The sequence below is a fragment of the Mobula hypostoma genome, chromosome 6 (assembly GCF_963921235.1).
Source record: "Mobula hypostoma chromosome 6, sMobHyp1.1, whole genome shotgun sequence".
Lineage (NCBI taxonomy): Eukaryota > Metazoa > Chordata > Chondrichthyes > Myliobatiformes > Myliobatidae > Mobula > Mobula hypostoma.
In genome coordinates, this window is record NC_086102.1 from 59,501,828 (window position 1) to 59,514,567 (window position 12,740).

Sequence of the window (12,740 nt, forward strand, 5' to 3'; positions counted from 1 at the left end):
TACTTAAAAACTTGGTGTCCGAAGCTGCCTGAGGCAAAAAATTCCACACGTTCACCTCTCTAATTAAATTCCACCTGATCTCCATTCTAAAATAATACCCCTGTATTGTGAGGCTGTGTCCTCTGGTCTTAGACCCTCCCACCATAGGAAGCATCCTCTCTACATCCACCCAATCAAGGCCTTTTACTGTTCGATAGGTTTCAATGAGGTCACCACTCATTCTTCTGAATTACAGTGAATACAGGCGAAGACCCATCAAATGCCCTTCATACAATAAGCTGTTCAAATCTGGAATAATTTTTGTGAACACCATTGCTAAGATAAGGGGCCCAAAACTAGTCACAATATTCCAAATAAGGCCCCACCAGTGCTTTATAAAGCCTCATCATTACATCCTTGCTTTTATAGTCTAGTCATCATGAAATGAATGCTAACATCACATTTGCCTTCCTCAGTACAGACTCAAACTGCAAATTTCTCTTTACGGAATCCTGCACAAGAACTCCCAAGTTCCTTCGTGCCTCATTATTTTTTTGTATTTTCTCTCCATTTAGAAAATAGTCAACCCTATAATTTCTTCTACCAAAGTGCAGGACCATTAACTTCCCAACTCTGTATTCCATCTGCCACTTTGCCCATTCCCCTAATCTGTCTAAGTCCTTCTGTAGCCTCTCTACTTCCTCAAAACTACCTGCCCCTCCACCTATCTTCATATCATCTGCAAACTTTGCAACAAAGCCATCAATTCCATCATCCAAATCATTGACATATAACGTAAAAAGAGTCAGTCCTAACACATGGCCCCTGTGTAACACCACTAGTCACCGGCAGCCAACCAGAAAAGGATCCTTTTATTCCCATACTTTGCCACATGCCAGTCAGCCACTGCTTTATCTATGCTAGAATCTTCACTGTAATACCATGGGCTTGTATCTTGTTAAGCACCCTCATGTGTGGCAACTTGTCAAAAGCCTTCTGAAAATTTATATGCAACAACTGATTCTCCTGTGTCTATCCTGCTTGTTATTTCTTGAAAGAATTCCAACAGATTTGTCAGGCAAAATTTTCCCTTGAGGAAACCATGGTGACTATGACCTATTTTATCATGTGCCTCCAAGTACCCTGAGACTTCGTCCTTAATAATCGACTCCAACATCTTCCCAACCACTGAAGTCAGACTAAGCAGCCTATAATTTCCTTTCTTCTGTCTCTCTCACTTGTTGACATTAGCAATTTTCCAATCTTCCAGAATCATTCCACAATCTAGTGATTCTTGAAAGGTCATTACTAATGCCTCCACTCTTCCTGAACCCTGGGGTATACACTATCACGTCCAGGTGACTTACCTACCTTCAGGCCTTTCAGTTTCCAAAGAACCTTCTCCCTAGTAATGGTAACATCACACACTTCATGACTCCTGACACCTGGAACTTCCACTATACTGCTAGTGTCTTCCACAGTAAAGACAGATGAAAAATACTTATTCAGTTTGTCTGCCATCTATTTGTACCCCATTACCAACTCTCCAGCATCTTTATCCAGTAGTCTGATATCTGTTCTTGCCTCTCTTTTACATTTTATATATCTGAAGAAATTTTTAGTATCCTCTTTAATATTATTGGCTAGCTTATTTTCATATTCCATCTTTACCTTCTTAATTGCTTTCTGTTGGTACTTGAAAGCTTCCCAATTATCAAACTTCCCACAATGTTTTGCTTTATTATATGCCCTCGCCTTGGGTTCTATGTTGACTTTGAATTCTCTTGTTAGCCACAGTTGTGCATGTCATTTTGTCTTTAGAGTACTTCTTCCTCTTTGGGATGTATATATCCTGTGCCTTCCGAATTGCTTCCAGAAATTCCAGCAATTTCTGCTCTGCTGTCAACACCTGCCAGACTTTTCCAATCAATACTGGTCAACTCCTCTCTCATGCCTCTGTATTTCCCATTACTCCACTGTAATACTGATACGTCTAACTTTAGCTTCTCCTTCTCAAAATTCAGGGTGAATTCGATCGTATTATGATCACTTTCCCCTAAGGGTTATTTTATCTTAAGCTCTCTAATCAATTCCGGATTATTGCACAACATCCAATCCAGAATAGTTGATCCCTAGTGGGCTCAACCACAAGCTGCTCTAAAAAGCCATCTCACATGCATTCCCCATCCTGCAATCCAGGAATAACCTGATTTTCTCAATCTACCTGCACATTGAAATCCCCCTATTGTAACATTGCCTTTTGGCATGCATTTTCTATCTCCCTTTGTAATTTGTAGACCACATGATTACTACTGTTTAGGGGTCTATATATAATTTCCATTAGGGTCTTTTTACCCTTGCAGTTTCTAAGCTCTATCCACAATGACTCAACACTTTTCGATGCCACCTCTTACTAATGATTTGATTTCATTTGTTCCAACAGAGTAACACCACCCCATTTGCCATCCTGCCTGTCCTTTTGATACAGCGTGTATCCTTGGACATTAAGCACCCAGCTATAATGTCCTTTCAGCCATGATCCAGTGATGCCTATAACATCATACTTGCCAACAAGTTCATCAACCTTATTCCATATACTGCACGCATTATACCTATCAATCAGCCTCTCCTTGCTAGAAGTCTCACTCCACATTGCCTCTGCTTGTAAACCAACTACCTCATGTTTAGCACTATCACTCCAGTTCCCGTCCTCCTGCAAAACTAATTTAAACCCACCTGAACAACTCTTGCCAATCTGGCTGCAAGGATGTTGGATCTCGTTGTGTTGAGGTGTAACCCATCCCTTTTGTACAGGTCATACCTTTCCCACATAGTTATGCTATGAGAAATCACAGTTATTTTTGCATATTTCAAAACATTGGGTAAATTTCAATACCTAATGTGAGCTTGTTTACTCTAATATTTTAGCACTCCCGTGATGTTATGGGACTCCCAGTCTGGAACCAGAGCCACCTGAAAGACTAAGAATACATTTCACTTGAAATTCCATCATTAATATTATACAATTAACCTTGTACACTGTCCCAGTAAAGGATCCAGTTGTATACAGTTCCATTGACAGATCCAGTAAGTATTTATTAGAAGTTTTTTCATGAGAGAGCTTAAGCACAATGATAAAGACAAATGTACACCCCCCACTTTATATTTACAGATAAGTTTAATCTACTTGACTTCAGATCATCAAACCTAGTTAAGATAACCTGAGCTTACTCAATTTCTGGTTTGTCAGTTAGAACCTGGAAATATATTTTCACACAAATTTCCATACTGCAAGTAAACTTGAAGCAGGGACTTGTCCCTTTTGCTTGAATTTCATTGCGAAAGTGAGGGATATTGAATATGGTTCTCTATTAAACTTCAGGACAGGCAATTCTAATGAAAAAAAACTAAGGGGAGATCACCAATGGGGTTAGAACTTTGACAGTGTGAAACAAATGGAGTGGCAGTCCATTTTATATCCCATTCTATATTTTTCTTGAAACATAGACTATTTCAACAAAACAACCAGATTTCCCATTGACATGTGAGATTGGGTAGAGTACTCAGGGAGGAGCGAGGAGAAGATGGCGGCGCAACGCAGCTCGCAGCAGCCACTCCGGTGGTGATGTCTGTTATTCGTCAAGTAGGGTGCTGTGCACAATCTTGATTTGATGGAGACGGACATGAGAGCACGGAGGAACATCTGATGAAACTTCTGAAATGCCTGCTTCACTGCTGCTGCTACTGTGTGGTCCAGAATCTCCGGAAGGGAAGGCCCCGAGTCCTCGGGTTTGCTTGTTACTTGGAGGGCGGGGCGGGGTCAAAGTACTTGGCAGAGGATGATGCTCGGAGAGGCTGTGTCGGAGGGGCTGGTCGAAGGCTTGAACTTTTCGGATGGACTCAGAGTCCGCTGCGGTCAGGTGCTTCCAGTGGTGCTGCATCGGCAAGTTTGCGGCGCTTGGAGGTTCATGGCAGGGAGAGTTTCTCCCTTCTATCGTCTGCGTGAGATGATGAGTCTATCAGGACTATGTGACTTTTTTTTCCCTGTGTCCATGGTCTGCTCTTTATCAAATTATGGTATTGCTTTGCACTGTTGTAACTATATGTTATAATTATGTGGTTTTGTGAGTTTTAGTCTTGGTTTGTCCTGTGTTTGCTTGTGATATCATTCTGAAGGAATGTTGTATCATTTTTTAATGCATGCATTTCTAAATGACAATAAACGAGGACTGAGTGTCCTCATAATCTAATTTCTTAGAGTTAAAATGTGCATCAACCTAGCACCTTGCTGTCCTCTGCCTCCAGCCATGCCAGATATTCAAACTTGCTTACATGATACCAACATAAGTGGGGATTTGGTTAAAAAGTAATATTACTCAACAAAACAACCAGATTTCCCATTGGCACGTGAGATTGAGTAGAATTGATACATTCTTTCCTAGGGGATTGCCCTGTCATCAGATCCATACTTTTTTCAATAAGAACTTAAAAAACGGAATCTGGAGTAGGTTATATGGTCAATTCAGCCTTCCCTGAATTCTCTAAGATTGTGGCTGATCTGCATATTAGGTTTGGCATGACTTTCTGTTCAGTCACTGTATCCCTTTAGCACATAAAAATTTGTCAGTCCCTAATCTTTTTTAAACTCTGACTGAATGTTTACAATCCTCAGGGATAGAGAAGTCTGAAGATACATGACTTAGCAAAAACATTTCTCTTCATTTCAATCCTTGTCCAGAAACTAAGACCCTTTGTTCTCCTGCTAGGGGAAGCAACTCAGCACTTTCTTATTCCTCAACCTGTCCAAATCTTGCATTTTATTAACCCCATTACTTATTATTATTTTCAAATCTGTGCAACATCCCTCATGGAACAACACCCATGGGAATCAATCCAGAATCCAATATTGAGGCATGTCCAAGATAACTATATCCTCCCTTGGGTACAAAGAGCATTTCTAAGCACTAAATGTTCAGACGGTGTTATCAAAACCCTGTAGGATTGCAGTAAGACTTGTGCTCCAATCTTTTCCAATAAATGGCAAAACTCCTTTGACACTGTAATTGCTTTCCTGTTACCTGTGTGTTAAGTTTCTACAGTTCTGAAATCAATATACCCAGATCCCTTGGTAAACCATTGTTCAATAGTTTTGCAACATTTACAAATTGTTTTTCTATTTTTCCTACCAAAGTAAGCTTAATTTCCCCATGTTTCACTCCATAATCCACCTTATTTTCACACATACACAAACTGTCTATCCCTCTCTCCAGAAATGCACACTGCAAAAGATAGATTTAGAAGAACTAATGTGTTCAGGAAGATTTCCTTAATCAGTACAGAGAAGTCACAATGAGGGAATATGTGATTCTTGATCTACTCTTAGGGAATGAGATGGGGCAGGTGACAGAAGTTTGTGTAGGGGAACACTTTACATCTAGTGATCACAATGCGATCAATTTTTAAGTAAATATGCAAAAAGATAGGTCTGGTCCACTGGTTGATACTCTAAGTTGGAGAAAGGCCAATTTTGATGGTATCAAAAATGATCTGGCAAGTGTGGATTGGGACAGGCTGTTTCCTGCAAATGTGTACTTGGTAAGTGGGAGGCCTGCAAATGTGAAATTTTGAGAGCATACAGTTTGTATGTGCTTGTCAGAATAAAAGGTAAAGATCACAAATGTAGAGAGCTTTAGTTTTCTAGAGATATTGAGGCCCTGTTAAAAATAGAGGAGATACTTAGCAGGTATAGGCAGTTAGGAACAAATGAGGTGTCTATGAAGTGTAAGAAATGCAAGAAAACATTTAAAAAGAAATCAGAAGGGCTCAAAGAAGGCATGAGGTTGTCCTGGCAGACATGGTGAAGGAGAATCCTCAGGGATTTTACAGAGATATGTACACAAATACTTACGTCCGGATGCTGTTCATCAACTATAGCTCAGCATTTAATACCATCATTCCCACAATCCTGATTGAGAAGTTGTAGAACCTGGGCCTCTCTATCTCCCTGTGCAATTGGATCCTCGACTACAATCTGTGCATATCCTCCTCGCTGATAATCAACACTGACGCACTTCAGGGGTGTGTGCTTAGCCCACTGCTCTATATACACATGACTGTGTGGCTAGGCATAACTCAAATGCCATCTATAACTTTGCTGATGATACAACCATTGTTGGTAGAATCTCAGGTGGTGATGAGAGGGCGTACAGGAGTGAGATATGCCAGCTAGTGGAGTAGTGTCACAGCAACAACTTGGCACTCAACGTCAGTAAGACAGAAGAGCTGATTGTGGACTTCAGGAAAGGTAGATGAAGGAACACATACCAAACCTTATAGAGGGATCAGAAGTGGAGAGAGTGAGCAGCTTCAAGTTCCTGAGTGTCAAGATCTTTGAAGATCTAACCTGGTCCCAACAAATCGATATAGTTATGAGGAAGGCAAGACAGCGGCTATATTTTATTAGGAGTTTGAAGAGATTTGGCACGTCAACAAATACACTCAAAAACTTCTATAGTTGTACCGTGGAGAGCATTCTGACAGGCTGCAATCACTGTCTGGTATGGAGGGGCTACTGCACAGGACTGAAAGCAGCTGCAGAGGGTTGTAAATCTAGTCAGCTCCATCTTGGGCACTAGCATACAAAGTACCCAGGACATCTTTAGGGAGCGGTGTCTCAGAAAGGCAGCATCCATTATTAAGGACCTCCAGCACCCAGGGCATGCCCTTTGCTCACTGCTACCATCAGGTAGGAGGCACAGAAGCCTGAAGGCACACACTCAACAATTCAGGAACAGCTTCTTCCCCTCAGCCATCCGATTCTAAAATGGACATTGAATCTTTGGACACTACCTCACTTTTTTTCAATATACATTATTTCTGTTTTTGCATATCTTTAAAAAATATATTCAATATATGTAATTGATTTGCTTGGGTTATTTATTATTATTATGTTTTATTTTATTTATTATTATTATTATTATTATTATTATATTTTTTCTCGGCTAGATTATGTATTGCATTGAACTGCTGCTGCTAAGTTAACAAATTTCACTTCAAATGCCAGTGATAATAAACCTGATTCTGAAAGAGCAAAAGGATTGCAAGTGGAAATTGGTCCTCTGGAATGATAATCCATGTGTGAAGCCAAAAGATATGGGGGAGATCTTAAATAATTACTTTGCATCTGTATTTACTTTGGAGATGAAGTGAGAGTCTATAGGAGTGAGGCAAAGCAGCATCAACTTCATGGACATACAGATTCAGATTACAGAGAAGGAGGTGTTTGCTGTCCTGAGGAAAATTAGGGTGGATAAATCCTTATGGCCTGACAAGGTGTTGACTCAGACCCTATGGGAGGCAAGTGCAGAAATTACCGGGGTCCTAGCAGAGATATTTAAATGATCCATAGCGACAGGATAGGTAAGGTGATTGGACGATAGCTAGTGTTGTTCCACTGTTTAAGAAAGGCTCTAAACATGAACCAGGAAATTATGGGCTGGTGAGTCTGACATCAGTTGTAGGAAAGTTATTAGAAGGTATTCTAAGGGACCAGATATATAAATATTTGGATAGACATGGATAGATGTCAGCATAGCTTTGTGCATGGTAGGTCATGTCCAACTAATCTTAAAGAGTTTTTCAGAGAAAGCTAGCAGGAAAATGAATGAAGGCAAGGCAGTGGATGTTGTCTACATGGACTTTAGCAAGACATTTGACAAGGTCCCACGCAGGAGGTTGGTCAAGAAGGTTCAGTTGCTTGGCATTCAAGATGAGGTAGTAAATTGTGTTCGACATTGGCTTTACGGGAGAAGTCAGAGAGAGGTAGTAGATGGTTGTCTCTCTAACTCAAGGCCTGAGACTAGTTGAGTGCTGCAGGTATCAGTGCTGGGTCCAATGTTGGCTGTCATCTATATCAACAAGCTCAATGATTGTGTGGTTAACTGGATCAGCAAGTCTGCAGATGACACCAGTATTGGGGGTGTAATGATATTGAAGAAGGCCACCAAGGATTGCAGAAGAATCTGCATCAGCTGGAAAAATGGGCTGAAAATGGCAAATGGAATTTAATGCAGACACGTGCAAGGTATAGCATTTCATTAGGACCACCTGAGTAGGTCTTACACAGTGAACTGTAGAGCACTGAGGACTGTGGTAGAAGGGGTCGGGGAATACTGGTCCATAATTCATTGAAAGTTGTGTCACAAGTAGATAAGGTTGTAAAGAAAGCTTTCGGCACACTGGCCTTCATAAATCAAAGTATTGAGTACAGGAGATTGGATATTATGTTGAAGTTGTATAAGACGCTTGTGAGGTCTAATTTGGAGTATTGTGTGCAGTTTTGATCACCTACATACAGGAAAGATGTAAATAAGGTTGAAAGAGTACAGAGAAAGTTTACAAGGATGTTGCTGGGTCTGGAGGACCTGGGTTATAGGGAAATATTGAATAGGTTAGGACTGTGTTCTTCAGATCATAGAAGATTGAGAGGAGATTTGATAGAGGTATACAAAATTATGAGAAGTATAGATAGAGTAAATGCAAGCAGGCTTTTTCCAGTGAGGTTGGGTGGGATTACGTCCACAGCTTATGGGTTAAGGGTGATGGGTGAAAAGTTTAAGGGCAGCATAAGAGGAAACTTCTTCACTCAGAAGGTTGTGAGAGTGTGGAATGATCTGCCAGCGCAAGTGGTGCATGCAAGCTTGATTCGAACGTTTAAGTGAAGTTTGAATTGTTCCATGGATGGTAGGGGTATGGAGGGCTATGGTCCCAGTGCAGAGGTGCAGGTCGATGGAAGCAGGCAGTTGAAATGGTTTCATCATGGACTAGGTGAGCTAAAGAGACTGTTTCTGAGCTGTTGTTTTCTATGACTATAATTGCAATCCAGCTAAATTCAGTTCTTAGCTAAGCTGGAAAATAAGTATTAGCATGAGAAAGTCTGAATGTGTGGAGACGTTAATTAAATTCATGCAAGAATTTCAGCTGAGTACATGCTTCTGGCATATTTTGCACTTTTCATGGAAAATCTCATTCCTGAAGTAACACTTGAACATTATACTAAGATTTATTTTATTTCTTACTATTGACAAGTCATTCTCCTGATAGCTGCCTTTAAGGCTGAAGATTTGTAAAAATGATCTTGTGAGATCTTTTTCATTTTTTTCTCACTTTTGGTCCAGAAACTCTACCATGCCGACTGTGAATCAATTCCCAATCACATGTTCAGTCAAAAGCCTCTCTTATCACTGCCTCGTGATCCTAGACCTACTAACAGTATGCGAAACATAAAACAAACTATTTGTATTACTGCATTGTTTAGCAAATTGTCTGTTCTTTTGGGGACATTGTCAACTACTGAGGCAAGATATTTCTTTCCTCTGTTATTCAAAGATGTATGTTTCTGTTACAATGAAAATGAAAATCTATTCACTGACAGTTCATGTACTCTGTGACCTTATTATTAATCATAGCATATTGCTACACATCTTTGATTATATTAAATTTTCTCTGGTCTAGATAAGATCTTTGTTGTTCAAGCCAGAGCAAAGTAAGGTAGATAATTATGTAACAGTGGACTGATTATAAGAAATTAATAATTGTGCTAGATTGTGTTTTTTATATAATAATGAAAATTGTTTGATTACTTTAATGTTAAACCTCCTGATGTTTATTAATTTTCACCAACATGTTCAACATATTTACAGTATGTGTGTATATACATATATTTGTGTGTGTGTGTGTGTGTGTATATTTTTAACATGCTCCTTCAAATGTGCAAAAATCAGGTTCCTGTATGAAAATTAGTTTCCCCTTAATACCATGCAAGTAATTTCTGATGTTTCTATAGCAGTACTGTGCTTCAAGTAAAATGTTTCATATTATTATACATGCCATTCATTCAATTTGCAATTGGATTTAGAATAATTGTTTCCCAACAAATTTGCAGAAATTACCCAACAATCTTAAAATCCCCTAGCATAAATATTATTGTGCGTTTTGAAAACAAGAGCTCTGGCTGTCAGTGTCTGTGCTGATGTTCATTGCCAACTGAAAAGTGAATTAAATCTATGAAATATGGTTGTAACTGCATTTCAACCAAAGTTTTCAGAACATAAGTTGCCCAGAGAAATGTGGAGCCAGTATAATACTGACTGCAGTGCTCTGCTGACCATCATTCAAATGCTGCTATTAATGCCAGATATTAAATATTAATGCAATTCAAATAGCAAAATCAAACATTTTTAAATTAAGTTAAATAAGTCTCCAGCCAACACATCTTTTAAAGTTCAATGCCCAGTTGTTGCAGTTACACAGCAGTCAATGAATAGTCAAAGCTATGTGAGATTATCTATCTTGAAATGCTCCCAAACAGAGGTGGTGACTTCACTCCTGCAGAAATACATATTTTGAAGGAGAATTTTTACTCTGTCACAGCTGAATTTGAGGCATAAAAATGGTCTTGGGGCAATACCAGGTTTTAGTGCAATTTTCCATAAGTAACGGCACCCTGGTGTTCACCGTCTGTCCAAGATCTATTGAATATGTCAGACAGGGGACGAGCACTTACTCCTTTATTTTGGTGACAATTTTAGAAAAGAATAGGTTGTATACCCCTTGAAAGATCTAATAGATTTGTCTCTGAAGTATAAATAAGCTTTTCTTTCCTTAATTCTGTAAATCTAGAACATTATGATAAAATATCAGAACACTCAGCAGGGTAGGCAACGTATATGGAGAGAGAAATGGGGTTACTGTTTCAGGTCAATGACTTTCCATCTGAAGTGTATGAAAAGAATTGAGCTATGATGAAAGATTGCTGACATGAAATGTTAACTCTGTTTTCTCATCACCATTGTTGCTTGGCCGGCCCTGTAATACCAGCATCCTCTTTTCTATTTCAGTTTAATCTCCACTGAGGTACCTGAGGAATGTTGATCCCTAGCTGGTATCTGAACAGAGGCAGCATTCTCACTAATACTTAGGCCTTCGTCTTTGGTGCGTTACATTTGCTTCCCCCACCACCCCACACCACCCTAGCCCATCTACTTTACATTGATTATTAAGCGAAAGATTGAAAGGCTGCCTATTTGTCAAATTGAAGTAAAAATTAATGTGCCTCGGTTTAAAATGTGCAATATTTCTGTCCTGTAAAATCATCCTGTGAAATTAGTGGCATATTAAAGAATGATAGATAACACTGAATGACTTCAAGCCTGTAATTTTATCTTATATCTCAGATGGTAGTAATAAAACTCTCAAGTTCCACTACTGCAGTTTATAATGCCATTTGAACTCCTTGATTATTGCCTCATTATAATTCCCAAGTATCCATTAGTTTATACAATCATATCAAATAGAAAATACCTACTAATGTGCATCTGAAAAATGTACTGCTTCTGTTTTAGTCCTTGTATTTCTTTACAATCAGCTAGATTCAGATGTAGAAGGTAACATTTTTCAACTGATTATTCTTTCTTCTGTCTATTTTACTGTGTTTAGTAGTGGTTATCCTCATAAAAACCAATAAGGAAATTGGGTATGCATTCAATGGGGAAGGGGGGCTAGAAGCATTAGCTCTTTGGCTGGAATTAATAAACACCGTTTTCGTATTGGCAAAAACAAACAATATCCAGAATACAAGCCCAAATAAGGCATGAGTCCCTTATACGTGCGAAGGACAGAGGCCTGTTCAAGGTTCTTTATGCAGAACTTCTCTCAAGTCCACACACAGTTACATTCATGTTCCTCAAAGAGGATATGGATGACTAGCACTGACAAGTTAATTGTTTTCAAAAGTAAACAGAGCCACTGTAAACATTTACCAATGTATTTCAGCATCAGCTGATGGGAAAATAGTAAAAAGTGAATTGGTGAAATTTTCACATAGAATGATGAAGGTTCTGTCATAAAATTAATATTTTTACTTGAGTTCTGCATCAACAGTACTTTGTCATTCCTTATCCAATCTGTGATGGATTCTATGGTTTGCACATTATTAACCTCATCAGTAACCTCAGAATCCATAGATCCAAAGTGGGAGCTGGTCATTCTTAAACCAGAGGGACTGCTGAGCAAGAAGAAGAGGAGGGGTAGGTATTGTCCATCTATTAGGTTATCTCACTCAGGAGAATCAATTCAGGACAGCCAGCTACCTTTGTGTTGATGTTCACTGACAACTCTCAGAAACTGTGAATATGCTATTAAATGTAAATCTTGGTTGAAATGTTCTTTCATGTGAGTGTTAGTGTTATTTACATACACCCCATCAACCCTACAGGTGCATAGGCTGCTGACAATAGCTCGCCTGAGACCCTGTATTGGGCCATTCCTTCAACTTTTCTCCACATATAGCTCCCCTTCTTGGTATATCCCTCCTCTCTCAGGGATGAGATCTGCAGAGCTTCTGTTGGTGTTTCAGCAGCACTAGGTTTTGATGGGGTAGCCAACCCCATGCCCAACCCTCCTCATTTCACAGCCAGGCTTGGGACCATCCATGACAGAGTTGCTCAGTGTTAATACTGCACATAACCCATCTTTCCCAAGGGAAAGCAGTCTAAAATATTCCAGGAAAAGTTTAAGGCTGATGTGAAGGAGACATGGACCATTCTGATGGCTTTAACCCTTTTGCTGCCTCTAAGCTTGTGCTTTTCCAGGGAGGCATTCCTGAATGCTCTTTGATTCTCATTCCTTTGAAATAGCAATCATAGAAAGATGAATGGATTTTCTTCTAACTCTACAGTATATTCTTGTTAGATCTCCTCCTA